The following is a 16,620-nucleotide window of genomic DNA, read 5'->3' on the forward strand; positions in this document are numbered from 1 at the left end:
CGATAAAGGGATCCCATTCGCAATGTTTGCCATTAGAAATGCCACAACCAAATACATTCAGTTCTCTCCCGTCGAGTTAATATCAATGCATGAAGTGACAGGCCCTTTGAAATTTATTAAAGAAAAATTCATAGGACCAAAGTCAGAGATTATGCATCGTAGGTGAGGGAGTGAACAAATCGAGCAGGTGAGTTAGCTGAACAGCACCGAACAAAAAGCACACTGTGGAATGAATCAGATGTCAGATAAAAGCTCTGAGACTCGGACGTTTCCCGAGAGGATGACGTGTTAGTACAGTTACCACTGTTCGGAGATCCGTTCAAAGCCATGTTTAGTAGTCCCTATCAAATGGAGTAAAAGTTGGGTCTAGTGGATTATCTAGTAAAGACGCTAGATACAAAAAAAGTATCAGGTATGTTATGTCAACATGTCGAAACTGTATTATACAAGAGAGAAAGAACAGCAGAAACAGGTGTTAGTTGCTATCCGTCATAGTGAGGAATCAAATCGAGATGATGTGGAAGTTGATGTGCGGCATATAGACTTTTTAAAATGAAGAAGTCCTTGAGGAGTGGAATAGTTTAGTAAGCTATCTGTCTCATGAGCAGTTGAAACAATTATTAATATAGTATAAGGGCATACGTAAGAATAAGTTGGGGAGGACTAATGTCATTGCACATGAAGCAGACGTAGGGAATACTGCTTTCATAAAACAACACCCCTATTGGCTTCATCCTTTCAAAGCCAGACAGGTCCAGATGGTCGTGGAGGCCATGCTCGATGAGGACATCATTGAACCAAGCCAGAGTGAGTGGAATTCGCCGATCATCTTAGTTCCCCAACCGGACGGTTCTCAACGATTTTGCGTGGAGTTTTGGAAGGTCAACGCCATGCAAAATCGGAATCACATCCAATTCCTGGATTGGAGGGCTGGACCAATAAAGTTGGACAAGCCAATTACATCACCAAGTTAAACTTACTGTGTAGTTCCTGGCAGTTACCTTTGTCAGACACGCATAATAAATTCCTGCGTTTGTAACGCCAAATGGACTATCTCAGGATAAAGTGATGCCCTTTGAGTGAAGAACGCACCTGCAACATTCCAGTGACTCACGAACAGAGTTGTTGCTGGATTATGAAACTGTGCAGTCGAAATGAACGATTTAGTAATCTTTAGTACGTCTTGGAAAGATCACATAGTACAGTTGTCAGAGCTCTTGGAATGAATATAAAAATTAAAACTGGTAATAAACTTAAACAAAACTGAACTCGCGAAAGCAGAAGTAATGTTCTTGAACTATAATACTCGTCATGGAAGGTTGACCCCATGGGGCGCAAAGAAAAAGGCTATCGAGGAATTCTCAAACCAACCTCGAAGAAACAACTGGTTCGATTCTTATGACTCAGTGGATTCTTTCGGAAGCTTGTTCCAAACTTCAGCAGTGTAGTGACACCGTTAACTGATTTTCTGAAGAAGACCACAAAGTTTCGATGGACAGAACAATGCCAGGAGGCATTCGACCACATGAAAGCAATAATAACCTCCAAACCAATTTTATTGACACCAAACATTTCAATACATTTTAAAGTCGCCATCGATGCTTGTGACATCACAGTTGGATCTGCACTGCTCCAGGAAGCTGAGGATGAGATTGACTTGCCAGTTGGGTACTTTTCGGAGAAGCTCAACATCCACTAGAGGAAATACTTCACGATCAAAAAAGAACTATTGAGATTGGTACTGGCCTTACAAAATTTTAATGTGTATGTCATGAAAAATTTGTTGCAGATGGTTGTGTACAGGGAGCACAATCCTCTGACATTCTTCGAACCCTTTAAAGCCAGGAATATGAGGCTATTTCACTGGAGTTACAGACTTTTAATTTAAAACTCGTACATGTAGCGGGTCATTATAAACGCAGATGCGTTATCACAGATTTAACTGATAGAATATAGATATATGCCACATATATTATAAGTGTTCGTATATGTGCGTGTATACATGAGGTTTAGGTGAACCTAGATCAAAATTAACTGTAGGTTATGGTAGTGCGTGTACAGAATATAAAAAAAAAACTCAAGCCATCATTTCATTATGATGGTTCACTTTTTTCTGAAGAAGGGAAGTGTTATGAAGGTGTAAGGGTTACTGTACTTTCAAGAGAATTGAAGGAATTAGAGAGGCATACAGAGTACTGGAAAACTTATAATGTAACATTTGGTCCAGCAGCTAGCAGAACCTGGGTTGCTATGAGACAGAAAGCAAATTCACATTCGGCCAATCAGTTTAAATTATTCCCCAAAATATTAAACTCCAGTCAAGTGTGAATTTGGTATTTTGACAATATTAACACCAATGAAACAATCCAATGCTTTGGGATATAAATACTAAACAAATTGAACAGTTGGAGGAGAACCGCCAAGCCATCAATATATGTAGACTGCCCGCAGAACAGGTCTCCTAAAGGTACTTTTATCTATCAATAACCTGTGAAACAGAAATCCCGAAAACGATGAAAAGAAGACAGAGGAAGATACAAAGAGAAGATTCGACAGCTGACTGGTTTTAAAACTTGAATATTTTAGGAAATCATAATTGGGGGTTTTCTCAGACAAGTGTTCTAGAACAGAAAGTAAAAGATAGGTTCGAAAAAGGAGTTGTAAATAGTTGTCAGTTAATCATTCTCTGTTAGACTTTTAAGAAAAAATAAAGTTGTTAGATTTCACTTTCAATAGTGACCTTTGTGATAGTTCTTTGCCTATAGAATTTTCACAGATTACTGCAGGGGATAAATCTTTTCCGTGTTGCAGGTTTAAATTAGCAGGTTGGGATTAATCCATGTTGTAACAAACGGAATGTGAAAATAGACCCAGATGAAGGTCATTGAATATGTGTGGGAGACATTTAAGCAAATACTTCATAATGCTCAGCAGTGATTAATTCGGTTCAAAAAGACGGACTTGATACAAAGATGAACGATACATGGTGCACAAAGACTGTCAAGAATATTAATCAATCACAAATTAATAATTCACATTGGCAAGCAATAGTGTCGGCCAGATTAGGGATGCTCATTTTTGGAACCAAAATCAGATATTTTAAAGAAAAATAAAAACAAAAGCATTATAACATTTGAAAGAAATATAAAAAAAGAGCTGCAACAGCTTTTTCCGTGCAGAATAAAAATAAACTTACGATGTGTATGTGACCCGTGGAAGAAAGTCAGGAAAGTATATATAGGACACCTGGATGATGTGACAGTGGAATTGGTTTCAGGGAACAGACAGAGAATTTACACCGGTATTTTACATCGTTCCTCACAGGGGGAGGCACAAAGTATTTCAAAAGAATAAGCAAGATGGTAATAGAACAAAGTTCTTGAACCATCTCTAACAAAAGGAACAAAGTTTTTCTCAATCAGACAAGACCAAGGGTAGACAAATAAACTACTGACACACGGTTTTTAAAAAAGTGGTTACAGAGTGACAGGTGGGCACGGTGTGAAATATTCCATAACTCTTTGGATGGCAGGAGTGTTCCAGCAAAACTGGAGAACCTCCAATGTGGCACCTGCCTTCAAAAAGGGAGTTTGAGTTATTCATGAAGGAATTGCAGGTCATTTTTAAAAGCTTACTGCAATCAGAGTCAACGTGTTTTGAGAAAGGGGAGTTATGGTTTGCACTATAAAATCATGCAAAATATTGCAGCACATTTCCTGAGAACATAACAAGCAGATTTGATAAGCGGGAACTCTTAGACAATGTATTGGGCTTTGCAAAATTTTTCAATATGGTTCTCAATATAACAAAATAAAGGTTCTTACACAAGACAGAGGCTCATAATATGACAGAAAATGTTCTGGACACACTTAGGCGTGGTTAACACAGAAATCATGGAGAGCCGAGATGAGTGGGTCTTTATCTGATGAAAGAGATGTATCTACTGGAGTACCACAAGTATCAGTCCTGTGGCATCAGTTATTTACAATCTATATTGTTGATTTGAAACGGAGGATGAGTGCATATATGTCCGAGTTTGTGGATGACACAAACGTATGTGGGAGTGCAGGTGGCAGTGAGGATGTAAGGAATCTGAAAGGAGATACAGATAAGTTCTGTGAGTGTCAAGTAATTGGCAGCTGGAGTTGACTGTAAAAAAAAAGTATGAGTTCACGGACAATTCCCCTGAGAACCAAAAGGCAGTCTGTTATTAAATGATGATGGCTCGAGAAAAGAGATGCAGTAAAAAGGGAATGGTTTTTTCCTGTGTATGAAACAAAACGTTAGCATGCTGGTGCAGCAAGTTACTTGGATGAGACGTTAGGTTGATTCTTGGAATGAAAGTGTTGATCTATCATGCACACCTAAAATGTTTAGGCATTTATTCATTGTAGTTGAAGTGAATGGGGTGATCTTATTGTACAATATACAGAGGGGGCTTGACAAGGTTAATGTTGAGAATGTGGTTTATTCCTGGGCAGATTCTTGAACTCGGGGACGTAGATAGAGAATAAGGGATATTGTTTTCATTTGAGACATAGAGAAATTTCTTCTCTCAGAATGCAGAGAATTCCCACATAGAGAGAATGTGGAAGCTGGGTTATTGAAAGTCTCTTCAGAATGGGTAGATTGGTTTTTGACATATGGGCGAGTTGAGGGATACAAATGGTTGGCAGGAACGTGGAGTTGAGCCCTGGAGTAGATAAGCCAAATTCTTATTGAATGACAGGGGAGGTTTGAGGGACCGAATAGCATAATCCTGTTCCTATTTCTTATGTTTTCAGGTTCTGTTAGTGGAAAGTAACTCGTTATTTTCCTGCCAGTTGTGTTGTGCAATGTTACATTCAGGGAGAGCAGAGGATTTGCTTGAGCTAACCCTACGTGGGGCATGGGGGTTGTATTCACAGTGAATCTGGGTCTGTAACATGGCCTCCACCTGGAGCAGAAGTTGCAGAGAGGGGAAGCCTGGATAGAGGGATTGTGGGGGCGATGCTCTTTTAGACCCAGCCTGAAACTTCCCAGTACATTTTCCCAGACTACTCCTAACCATCGGAGTGGTCTCGATCTGCTCCTGTGTAGTAGGTCTGAAGGCTGAATGGAACATAAGAACATAGGTTTGAGGGGCTTAACTAGGCCATTTGGCCCTTTGACACTACTCCACCAATAAATAAGGTCATGGCTCACCTCATTGTGGTCCTACCTTCACTTTTCTGATTAGCTAGTCCATCGAAAATCAAGCTAAAACTATATCCGATATGATATAAAGATTCACCCATCACAAATTTCTGGGAAAGAGAATTCCTACTTGAATGAATTCCCACTTTGTGAAACTCTCCTTAACCCTTTTCTGACCAAGGTTGGAGGGGTCACTGTTTCATCTTCAAGTCCCACTCCCGCACTGCTCACAACAGATTCTAAATGTAGCCAGGTCGATGATACAGCCAATGTCATAGGTCGCAGACTGGTCAGGTTCAATGATAGGAACAACTCAGTCAGATTTCTTCAGTCAGCTACAAGTAACTCGTTTATTCTTGAAATACACACCCTCTACAAAAGTGCAAAGCCCAATGACAAAAAATCTAGGCGATACAAAAACCCATTCAGTATCCAGCTGATCCACTGTCCTCAAGTTGCTACATGATTTAATAAAATCACCTTTCATTCCAAGGGTAACCTGTTAAATCTCCATAATATAAACCCTTCATCCCAGGAGTAAGTGAAGTGAAACATCTCTGAACAGCTTCCAATGTAATTATATCTTTTCTCAGGTAAGGATACAAATATAAACTTCACATATAGCCCTCTAGATGTGCTCTCAGTCAGAATGTGTACTGCTGCTGCAATACGTCCTTCCTACAGAATTGATTGAAAGTACAGTTGCGGCACATTATTTGTCTTAATTCTTTTCTTTTAAAAATCTTCTTCAATTTATTAGAGAGATGAGGAAATTTATTTTTATTTCTTAGAGTATTGTGAGACCTTTTGGTTTGGAACTCTCTTCCGCATATAGCATCGGATGCAGAAATATTGAAGTTTATTGCGACACAGACAGACCGACTCAGGAATAACAATGGAGTCAAGGATTATCGGGCAATGGGCAGGAATGTGCTGTGTGGGGGGGGAAAGCTGGCAGTGGGACAAAATGAAACCAGATCATCCAGAAATACAGTGCAAGGTGAAATGGTTATGTAAATAAAATTTTAAAATGCTAACAGTGATGCAATAAACTCACCATCGTCCCAGAGAACCATGTGCTGTTCAATCATTAGAGAGACCACTCGTGGTGGTTTAACCCGAGGGTCACCACAACTCGGATGAGGGGGTGAGTTTGAGAAAGCGGGCTCTTTATGCGAAGCTATGACAGTGTGGGGAATTGAACCTGCTTTGTTGGCCTCCGTCTGCATCACACATCAGTCATCCAGCCAACTGAGTGGAAACTACTATAGAGAGGAATATGAACAGACAAAGAACAACAGAAACTTTGATAAGCAGGAAGAAGCTACGTGTCAGAAAACGTTCAAGATAATGGCTGAAGACAAAAGGGAAACGTTCTCTGCTAGAAATTACATTTTATAATGAGACAAGCGCTTCGATGCAGTCTTTGGCTCAATAGAATTAGATGTGACAAGTGAAATAACCAAGATTACTGATTGTGATTGAATATTGTTGACCATGAAATAAGTAGATAGTTTTGATTTGTCTGTTTAAAGTATGCTTATGCTTACATTAAAAAAAGTTAGTGAGTCAGTCCTCATGGGAAATAGCTCCCGAACACGTGCTTGAAGGAATCCGATGAACTTGTGTATGAGTGTTGTCGATTCAGTGTATTCATGCTTGTCCTGTATTGTTGGGCATCTCTTCCGACCGCAGGAATTGCACTGAGCTAGGTAGTGAGCTCAGACCATGGTTGGTCGTTCCGGTAGTGTGGCCCTTTCGGGGAAGAGAATGGTCCCTCTTTGTACTAGCCAATCCACCAGAACCTCCGTGCCCCTGGAACAAAATCGTGGTGTAATTTTCCCTTATCTGCTATGCTCAGGATAAACTCTGCAGGTCAACTCCAAACCGAGAAAGCTCAACTGTGTTCGCATTGGCCTTTTAAAGATGGCAGCAGCGCCAGGGATCACCGAATATCCAGGGCCATCTCGGTAATTGTGAGTACCTCCAGACCTGATTGATGGGAGAACAGGCTGGCATTGAATGAGCGGGACACCATGGATTAGGATAGGTCGTTCATGAGGTGAGTTCGTTACGATAGCACCAGGAAATGGCTCGGCCTTATGCAGACGATACCTTTGTCACACTCAATGTAAATGACACTGTGTCAAATTATTGTTAGATTCAGCCTAATGAGTCGAAGACTCTGCTGGCACCGCTCCCATTTATAAAGCTGCAGAACAAATACTCATTCAAAACTCTCTATCATCTTAACTGACATCAATATGCTGGTCATCCCTTATTCCTGGGAACAGAGACCTATAATTCAAGATGCAATCGAAATGTTTTAATTTCCGCAAGTTACATCTGCGATCACTGCCTTTTCTGAAATTCTCTCTCAATCTACCCCTCTCTTTTAAACAAACTCTTCCTTTTGGAGGTATTTAAACTGATTCCCCGGCTTCTCTCTGGCAGAGATTTTCACACCCACAGCACTGCTTGTCACGGTACAATTGAGAAAAAGGAGTTTCAAATGGATGGGAGCTGCAGATCCTGTCACTTCCAGCATGGGGTGCAATTTCCCCATGCTCAACAGCGATCTAACACAATGTTATGAGCAAAGTACTGGGTGGGTGTACACAGATCTACACATTGGGAAGGTAACTGCGACAGATTTACAGATCCATTCACTGCACATCTCCCCCAGCTCAACAGTATCTAGTCTATGTTTATTGAACAATGCAATGGTGTGGTCTGCACAGCACCACGTGCCGAACAGATTATGTAGTCTAGGTTTATAGATCAATGCACTGTTAGAAAGATACGTCGTGAGCAAGTGAACACTGCACAGTGTTTCATCCTGGACAAGTTGATGGCTTGTACTGATTAGTACACTAGCCTGGTACTTGCAGTGTTCCATGGTGAACAGATATCTCATCTGGGCTGAAAAATGTCCGGGCTGGATCTGTGAGGTGGATTGAGTATCCGATATAACTCCTGCCATAACCACTACTCATCCACCTCGGCCCATTCCGCTGTTCCCTCTTGTTATGGGCCAGAGCAGAACCCCTCAAATAAATCGAGTAAAATAGTCTCGACCCGAACATTTTCTTTTTCTAAAGCTAAATGTGAGGTGTTGTGTTTCCGATTCAAATCGCTGGGTCAAAATATTTGACATTAATCAAAACACTGTTTATTCAAACACTGTGGACAAAATACAACAAATGGAAGAGGAAAATGGAACAACTTAATTCTGTTGGAAGACTTAACACAATGCGACGTTATTTAACGACTAAACAATAATTGTTCTAATATGGTAACATCCCATAAATACCCACTTGTCAAAAAGCAAAGTTAGAAAACAGATTGCGTCACATGCAGTTTTCCAATCAAGGAGGAAATAAAATCTAAAGACAATTTTGAAAGAAATCTCTGAGAGAGAGTGTAGCAGCCTGGGGAGATTTACTATCTTGCAACTCTGCTGAGACCCCAGCAATAACTGTCGAAAGGTAAACTGAGGAGCTTGATCATCACTCCACAGGAGCAGGCCGCAGCTGCAATGACCACAAGGAACAGACCGTTTTCCCACTGCCCATGCCACTGAATTAGCATCTCAAAAATGCCTAACCCTACCTAAGCCATTAAATGATGGGAAGATAAATTTTGAAGCTAAACATAAATACATAAAACAAAATGTGGCAGCAGGCCTTGTGATCAGACGTAGACGCCCTCGGGACCTAAGTAGTTTCCACTCGGCCAAAATACAGTAGATTCATTGAGCTTGTAAAGAGAAAGGATAATCTCTCTCCCTCACCTCTAACTTAATAATTATAGATATGCCATGAACCCAATAGCCATCAATATCAACATCCCACCCAGACCAAGTATCATTGTGACGTAAATGTGTTGTAGTGAAAGGTGTTAACTGCAACTGTTTGTTCAGTGACTTGTGATTGATTTCAGTCTCCGTGGACCTAAATGTATCACACCATGATTTCTCTCTTCCATAACTAAGGGGCTTCTTTCAACTTGTTATACCACATTATTCGGGGCAGCTTCATCATCAAGATTGCGATCAGCAGCTGCAGAGAGAGGGAGAGGAATTAGACTGGGATGTTCCAAAATGGATCAGAATCTGAGAATATTAGACTGGAATATTCCAACAATGGATCAGAATCTGAGAACAGTAGACAGGAATGTTACAACAATTGTCAAGAGTTTGTCCTTAGGTCTTTACTATCTTTCTGAGGATTGGCCAGGTTTACACTTGCGGATACGAGCTGTACTGATGATTATTCAGGCGGGATACTATCCCATCCTCGGTATTGTTGGTGTTCCTGGTAAGTCTATCTCTGTCAATTCTATAAACAATGGTGAAGATTATTACAACTTTGGTTATTTATATTTTGCAAATACATAAAATGTTATCTTCAGTTTCAGTCACAAACTCACTTCATTTCCACGAATTTCAGTCTCCTCACTCATAAACATCTAAGAAGGAACAAGACTGTTCAGAAACTTGAGTCTCCCTTTTACCCTGAACTTTTTTATGTCTCCGTGTTCTCTCTGTCATCAAACCTGCCTACACCCACCTCCATAATATCTCCAGCCTCCACCTCTTCCTCAGTGCTGTTGCTGAATCTACCCTTTTGTTAACTTCAGATTTTATGGCTCCAGTTCTTTTCTCATCACTCTTCCTCGTTACAAATATTTTGATCATAAACTTTACTTGTCTCTACGGTTACGTAATAACAGGGACTCCGTATGAGAGTAATAATGTCACTAGGTGTGTAATTCAGAGGACAGGATATGCATCTAAAGGCTTTATTTCAAATTCTACCACAGCTGATGACAAAACGTAAATTCGAATGACAGATATTGGAATGAAACCCAATTTCACTCATGGCAACAATAAACCATCAGGATTTCTTTTATTATTTTACTGATAGTCTTTGGTAAAGAAACTTTACATTATTGGCCAGTCTGGGATAAGTGTGACTTCAGACCAAAAACAATATGATTGGCTCCATATTGGCTTGACAAATGGTCTCGCACTCAAGGGCATTTTGTGATGGGCAACAAATGCTGTCCTTGCCAGTGATGGTGACATCCCGTGAAACAACAACATTAAAGGTGAAATAAAGCAAGAAACTGTCGATAATGGAGGTCGGAAACAAATTATCCAGCGTCTGAAAGTGTTGGAGAATCTTAGCAGGTATGGCAGTCTCTGTTAGGAGAAACAGAAATTTTGCCTCCCAGTGAGCCGATATCAAAACTGAAACGAATTGTGAACTTGTCGGGTGAAAGAGAGAGAGAGACAGAGAGAGAGAAAGAGGAAAAGAAGCAAAGGGATTGCCAATAATGAACTGGAAGGAAAATAGAATGAGAAGCTATTCTAACATTTCCACGTTTACCATATTCCTGAATATTGTGCTCATTTAAGGATGACTCTGTTTAAAGTAAGTAATGTTCCCGCTGACTCTGTACTCTGAGTGTGGTGATCAATTCCATTGGCAATCCTGGTGCTGCTGTTATAGCTGCTATGATACAGAGAAAAGTGATGTTACACTGTCAACTGCTTCTTTGCAGAGAGGAACGGTTACTGTGGGACTGTGCCGAGGTGCAACGGCTTTTTCAGCCAGGAAGAGAAACTGAGGAGAGGGAAGTATTTTCAACACTGAATGGGTGCACCATGTGTGTGGAGATTTGACTTGCTCCATCATTGGAAAGTCAGTGGAGGTCCTCTTGACGATTTACTGTCGTTTGTATTGTCAACTGTTGCATTCATTCAGGGAGAACTGAGTATATGTTGACCCCACTCTGGTCACTGCCTTTACAGAGTGTCTGGATCCATGGTAAACAAATGGAGCAGAAACTACACAGAAGAGAAGCTCTATAAATAGGGAGAAGCAGGACACTGCAACGTCAGTAGGATTTCCAGGAACATTTGTCTAATCTGGACCCATTCCATGTGTAAAGTATGAAAGAAGCTTGTTTCAAAAATGAGGTGGTAACTGAGCTGTGTCTCCTCCTCAGTATAACCTGTAGCGTCATACCAGGCACAGGACTGTGCTGACACTTACCATGAAGTGAACTGAATTGACTCTGGAGCGTTCCAGGCAGGAGTGGGAAACATATCTATCACTTCTGAAGTGCAGTCCTCCAACTATCTGCCCGCTTTGAGGAATACATTGGTTCCATCTCCATAGGGCAGGTACAGAAATAAAGTTTAGAAATACGAGGGAGCAGAGTGACTAGTAAAAATGAGGAACTGCAAGTAATTAGAGTTAATGAAGAGTATTTCTTTGAAAATCTAATTGAATTGAAGCTTGGTAAGTTGCTACCTCCCAGAGTATTGAGGAAATGGCAATAGGCCTCGTGTAAGAATTACTGATTATTCTTCAAAGGTGATTAGATTCTGGAAAAGATCTTGCAGACTGGAAAGCAGCTCTAGTGAACCTAAATACTTAAAACAGGATGGAGAGGGAAACAGAAAACTAAATAGTGGATAGCTTGATGTCAGCTGAGAGAAAAACATTGGAACCTTTTATAAGGAATGTGACAACTAGACACTTGGATAATAATGATATAATTTGGGAGAGTCGGCCTAGGTTCAGGAAAGGGAAATGATCTTTGATAAACCTGCTAGAGTTTGTGGAAGTTTTCCATTGCGACTTCGTCAGTTGACAACCAGTGCGAATGGAGTATTTGAATTTTCAGAAGTTGTTTGACATGGTTGAATACAGGTGAGTGGATCAAGTTAGAGTCCATGAGTAGCTAGTGGTGGAATATACGGAATGGATTAAATAATGGATAATCGTGAGAATGAAGAGAGTAGTTTTATTTTATCTGGACTGACGGTTTGTTGGGTATAAGAATGATCAGTGCATAGACAACAGCCGTTAGCAAGGTATAAAATGATGCAGTTGTGAACAGCAAGTACCATCGTTCACATTTATGTTTATTCAATGGTGAGAAGTTGGGATGTGCTGTTGCTGAAAAGGAACTGGATGTCCTTGGTAATAAGTCACTGACAGAATTCAGACAGGGCAGTAAGTAATTACAACTCTAAATGTGTGTATACAAAGGTATACAGGAAAGCCACACACACAGACCAAGTCCTGAACTACGAAAGCAACCACCCCAACCACACAAAAGGGCCACAACACACTGCAGTACACCAGAACTGCAAAAAGTGGAAGAAGAACACCTATACAATGTATTCACCAAAAACGGATACCTGCACAATTTCATCAACAGATGCCTAAGCAAATTTCAACGGAACGAGGACATGCCGCAACCCAAAGGACTAGCCACACTACCATACATCAAGATCATTTCCGAACTGTCAGCCAGACTACTGCGACCACTAGGACTCATAACAGCACACAAACCAACAGCCACTCTCAGACAACAACTCACCGGGACGAAGGACCCGATACCCACCATGAGCAAAACTAATGTAGTGTACAAAATCCCATGCAAGGACTGCACAAAACACTACATAGGACAAACAGGAAGAGAGCTAACGATCCGCATCCATGAACACCAACTAGCCATGAAACGACACGACCAGCTATCCTTCGTAGCCACACACTCAGATGACAAGCAACATGAATTCGACTGGGACAACACTACTATTGCAGGACAAACCAAACAGAGTTCAGCCAGGGAATTCCTAGAGGCATGGCATTCATCCACAGATTCAATCAATAAGCACATCGACCTGGACCCAATATACCGGCCACTGCAGCGGACAGCTGGAACTGACAACCGGAAGCGGTAGATACAAATCACTATAAATGCCGGAGGAAACATCACAGAAGCGCTTCACAGGAGGCTCCCAAGGACTGAGGATGTCAGCTAGACAGGGGACGAAACGTCTGCAACACAAATTCGGCGAACAGAACCACAACAGCTCATTCCATACACACACCACCCTCTGAATGAAGATTTTGTCCCTCAGGTCCCTTTAATACCTTCCCCCTCTCATTTTAAATCTTTGCCCTCTAGTTTTGGGCTCATCTATTCTGGAAAAAAAAAGACCTTGGTTATTCATACTATCCATGAACTGCATGATTTTAGAAATCTCTATAATGTCACGCCTCAGTCTCCAATGCGCCACGGTAAAAAAAAAAATCTCTGTCTATCCAGCCTTTCCCTATAGCTGAAACCCTCCAATACCAGCTGTATTGTTTGTAAGTCTTTTCTGCAGAAGCTCTGTCTCTGCTTGACATTTTATTCAGCTCCAATGCCTTTAGTCTCTTCGCCCAAATCATTAATCGAGATTGTAAATTGTGATGACCTCACACTGATCCCTGAGGAAACTCACTAGCTACAGCTTTTCAGTCTGTTAATGAGGAATTATCTCTATTCTGCATTTCCTGGGGCTCCCCTGTTCCTCTGTAGCAGTTTAGAGAGGTTACATGGCCGCCTCCTGTGCTATGTTACTGGTTTTTGAAGTGTTTCTGAGCACAACAATATTCCATTAGGGCCATTAGGGACAGGTAATCAGGTGGAGATCGTACTGTCAACGATCCTGATCCCTGAGAGTTTAAAAGATGAGCACAGAATATAGACTAACACTGGAGTAGAACGCTATCTGGTGAAAAATGTTGGCTTCCAGATGGAGCACTAAAACTATACTGCCCCTCACTCGTGTGCTCAATTTTCACCAGGCACATATTGAGGAGGAGGGTAGATTTCCTATTAGCCAGATTAACATGGGTCCTTTTAACAAAATAACTAATAATCTTCACCATTAATTTCATTTTTAGCTGTTGGTGCTGTGTTGAAAAATTGCTGCTGTGACTACATTAAAATAAATAAATGTCTTTCAGGGGTGACCTTATAGAGGTTTCCAAAATCATGAAGGGCATGGGTAGGGTAAATAAGCAAGATCATTTTCCCATAATGTGTGAGTGCAAAACTAGAGGGCATACGTTTAAGGTGAGAGGGGAACTTTTTAAAAGGGACCAAAGGGGCAACGTTTTCACACAGAAAGTGGTGCGTGAATGGAATGTGCTACGTGAGGAAGTGATGGAGACTGATACAATTAAAACTTTTAACAGTTATCTGGATTGGTATATGGAAAGGAATGGTTTAGTGGGAAATGGGCCAAATACTGGGAAATGAAACTAAATTAAATTAGGACATCTGGTTGGTAGGGATGAGTTGGACCAAAGGATCTGTTTCAGTAATATATATTTCTCTGTGACACTATGACGAACTCTTCCTGTCTCATTGCAGTGATACTAGCTGGCTCAATGGGTCTTCCTCTACCTCTGTAAGAGCGCTGAAGGGTGCAGTAAAAGAAAAGCATATGAAGTTGGAGCTTTTGTAGGAAAGGTTTCTCCTCGAGCCTGCTGTTCAACTTATAACGTTCATGGCTGCTCTGTTTGTGGATGCACCCGTTTGTCATCTATTGCCAATAAATGTTAACTCTCTTGTCCATTAAAGGTCAGTCAAGGTCAGCCTTCAATATCTTTAATAACCCAGACTTCACTGTTTTCTGTGGATACGAAAACCACCTTCTTCATTATCCTATCTACCTGCGACTGCACTTTTAAGAGACTATGAACCTGCACTCCAAGGTCTCTTTGTTCAGCAACAGTCCCCAGGGACTTAGCATTGAGCATATAAGTCCATCCCTGATTTTCTTTTCCAAAATGCAGTACCCCATATTTATCTAAATTAAACTTCATCTCCTACTCCTCAGCCTATTGGTCCATCTGATGTAACCTTCTTCTCTGTGCAGTACACCTCCAATTTTGGTGTCATCTGCAAACGTGCTAACCATGTCTCTTATGTTTATATCCAAATTATTTAAATAAATGACGAATAGCAGTGGACCCAGCACCGATCTTTGTGGTGCACCATTGGTCACAGGTCTCAGTCTGAAATGCAACGCTCCATTACCAACCTGCATCTTCTATCTTTGACCCAGTTATGTATCAAATGGATGGTTCTCTCTGTATTCCATGATCTAACCTTGCTACGCAGTCTACCATAAGGAACCTTGTCGAACGCCTTACTGAAGTCCCGCCCACTGCTCTGCCCTCATCAATCCGCTTCGTTACTTCAAAACAATTAATCAAGTTAGTGAGACGTAATTTGCCACTTAAAAAGTCAGGTTGACTATCCCTAATCAGTGCTGGCCTATCCAAATTCATGTAAATCCTGTCACTCAGGATTCCCTCAAACAACTTGCTCACTACCGGTGTCAGACTCATAGGTCTATTGTTGCCTGGCATTTCCTTCCCAGTTTGTTCAATGATCGAACAACAGTAGCCAATCTCATGTCTTCCTGCATCTCACCTGCGGCTATTGATGACAAAAACATCTAAGAAAGGATCCCAGCCATTATTCCCGAGCTAGCGGAGAGTTTTTGGGTACACCTGATCAGGACACATGCCGTGCATTTGTTTCCTGCATGGAATGAATTTCCCAAGCAAGTGATGGAAGTGTGTAAAGTTATAGAATTAAAAAGGCATTTGAGTAAGTACAAAAATAAGAGAAGATTTGAACAAAGATGGGCCAAACGCAGGCAAGTGGGACTAATTTAGTTTGAGAGTATCATCAGCATGTACAATATGGATCGATAGGTTTATTTCGAACATAGAACATAGAAGAATACAGCGCAGTACAGGCCCTTTGGCACTCGATGTTGCGCCGATCCAAGCCCACCTAACCTATACTAACCCACTATCCTCCATATACCTATCCAATGCCCGCTTAAATGCCCATAAAGAGGGAGAGTCCACCACTGCTACTGGCAGGGCATTCCATGAACTTACGACTCGCTGAGTGAAGAACCTACCCCTAACTTCAGTCCTATATCAACCCCTCCTTAATTTAAAGCTATGCCCCCTTGTAATACCCGACTCCATACGCGGGAAAAGGCTCACACTGTCAACCCTATCTAACCCCCTAATCATCTTGTACACCTCAATCAAGTCACCCCTAAACCTTCTTTTCTCTAACGAAAACAGCCCCAAGTGTCTCAGTCTTTCCTCATACGATCTTCCTTCCATACCAGGCAACATCCTGGTAAACCTCCTCTGCACCCGTTCCAGTGCCTCCACATCCTTCCTATAGTATGGCAACCAAAACTGCACACAATATTCCAGATGCGGCCGCACCAGAGTCTTATACAACTGCATCATGACCTCAGGACTCCCGAACTCAATTCCTCTACCAATAAAAGCCAGTACGCCATATGCCTTCCTCACCACACTATTTACCTGGGTGGCAACTTTCAGAGATCTGTGTACATGGACACCAAGATCCCTCTGCTCATCCACACTACCAAGTATCCGACCATTAGCCCAGTACCCCATCTATTAGCCCAGTACCCCATCTGCAAAGGAGCAACTTTTTCATGCAGAGGGTGGTGCGTGTATGGAATGAGCTGCCAGAGGAAGTGGTGGAGGCTGGTACAATTACAACATTTAAAAGGCATCTGGA

This window comes from Chiloscyllium plagiosum, chromosome 37, assembly GCF_004010195.1.
Source record: "Chiloscyllium plagiosum isolate BGI_BamShark_2017 chromosome 37, ASM401019v2, whole genome shotgun sequence".
In the NCBI taxonomy this organism is placed as follows: domain Eukaryota; kingdom Metazoa; phylum Chordata; class Chondrichthyes; order Orectolobiformes; family Hemiscylliidae; genus Chiloscyllium; species Chiloscyllium plagiosum.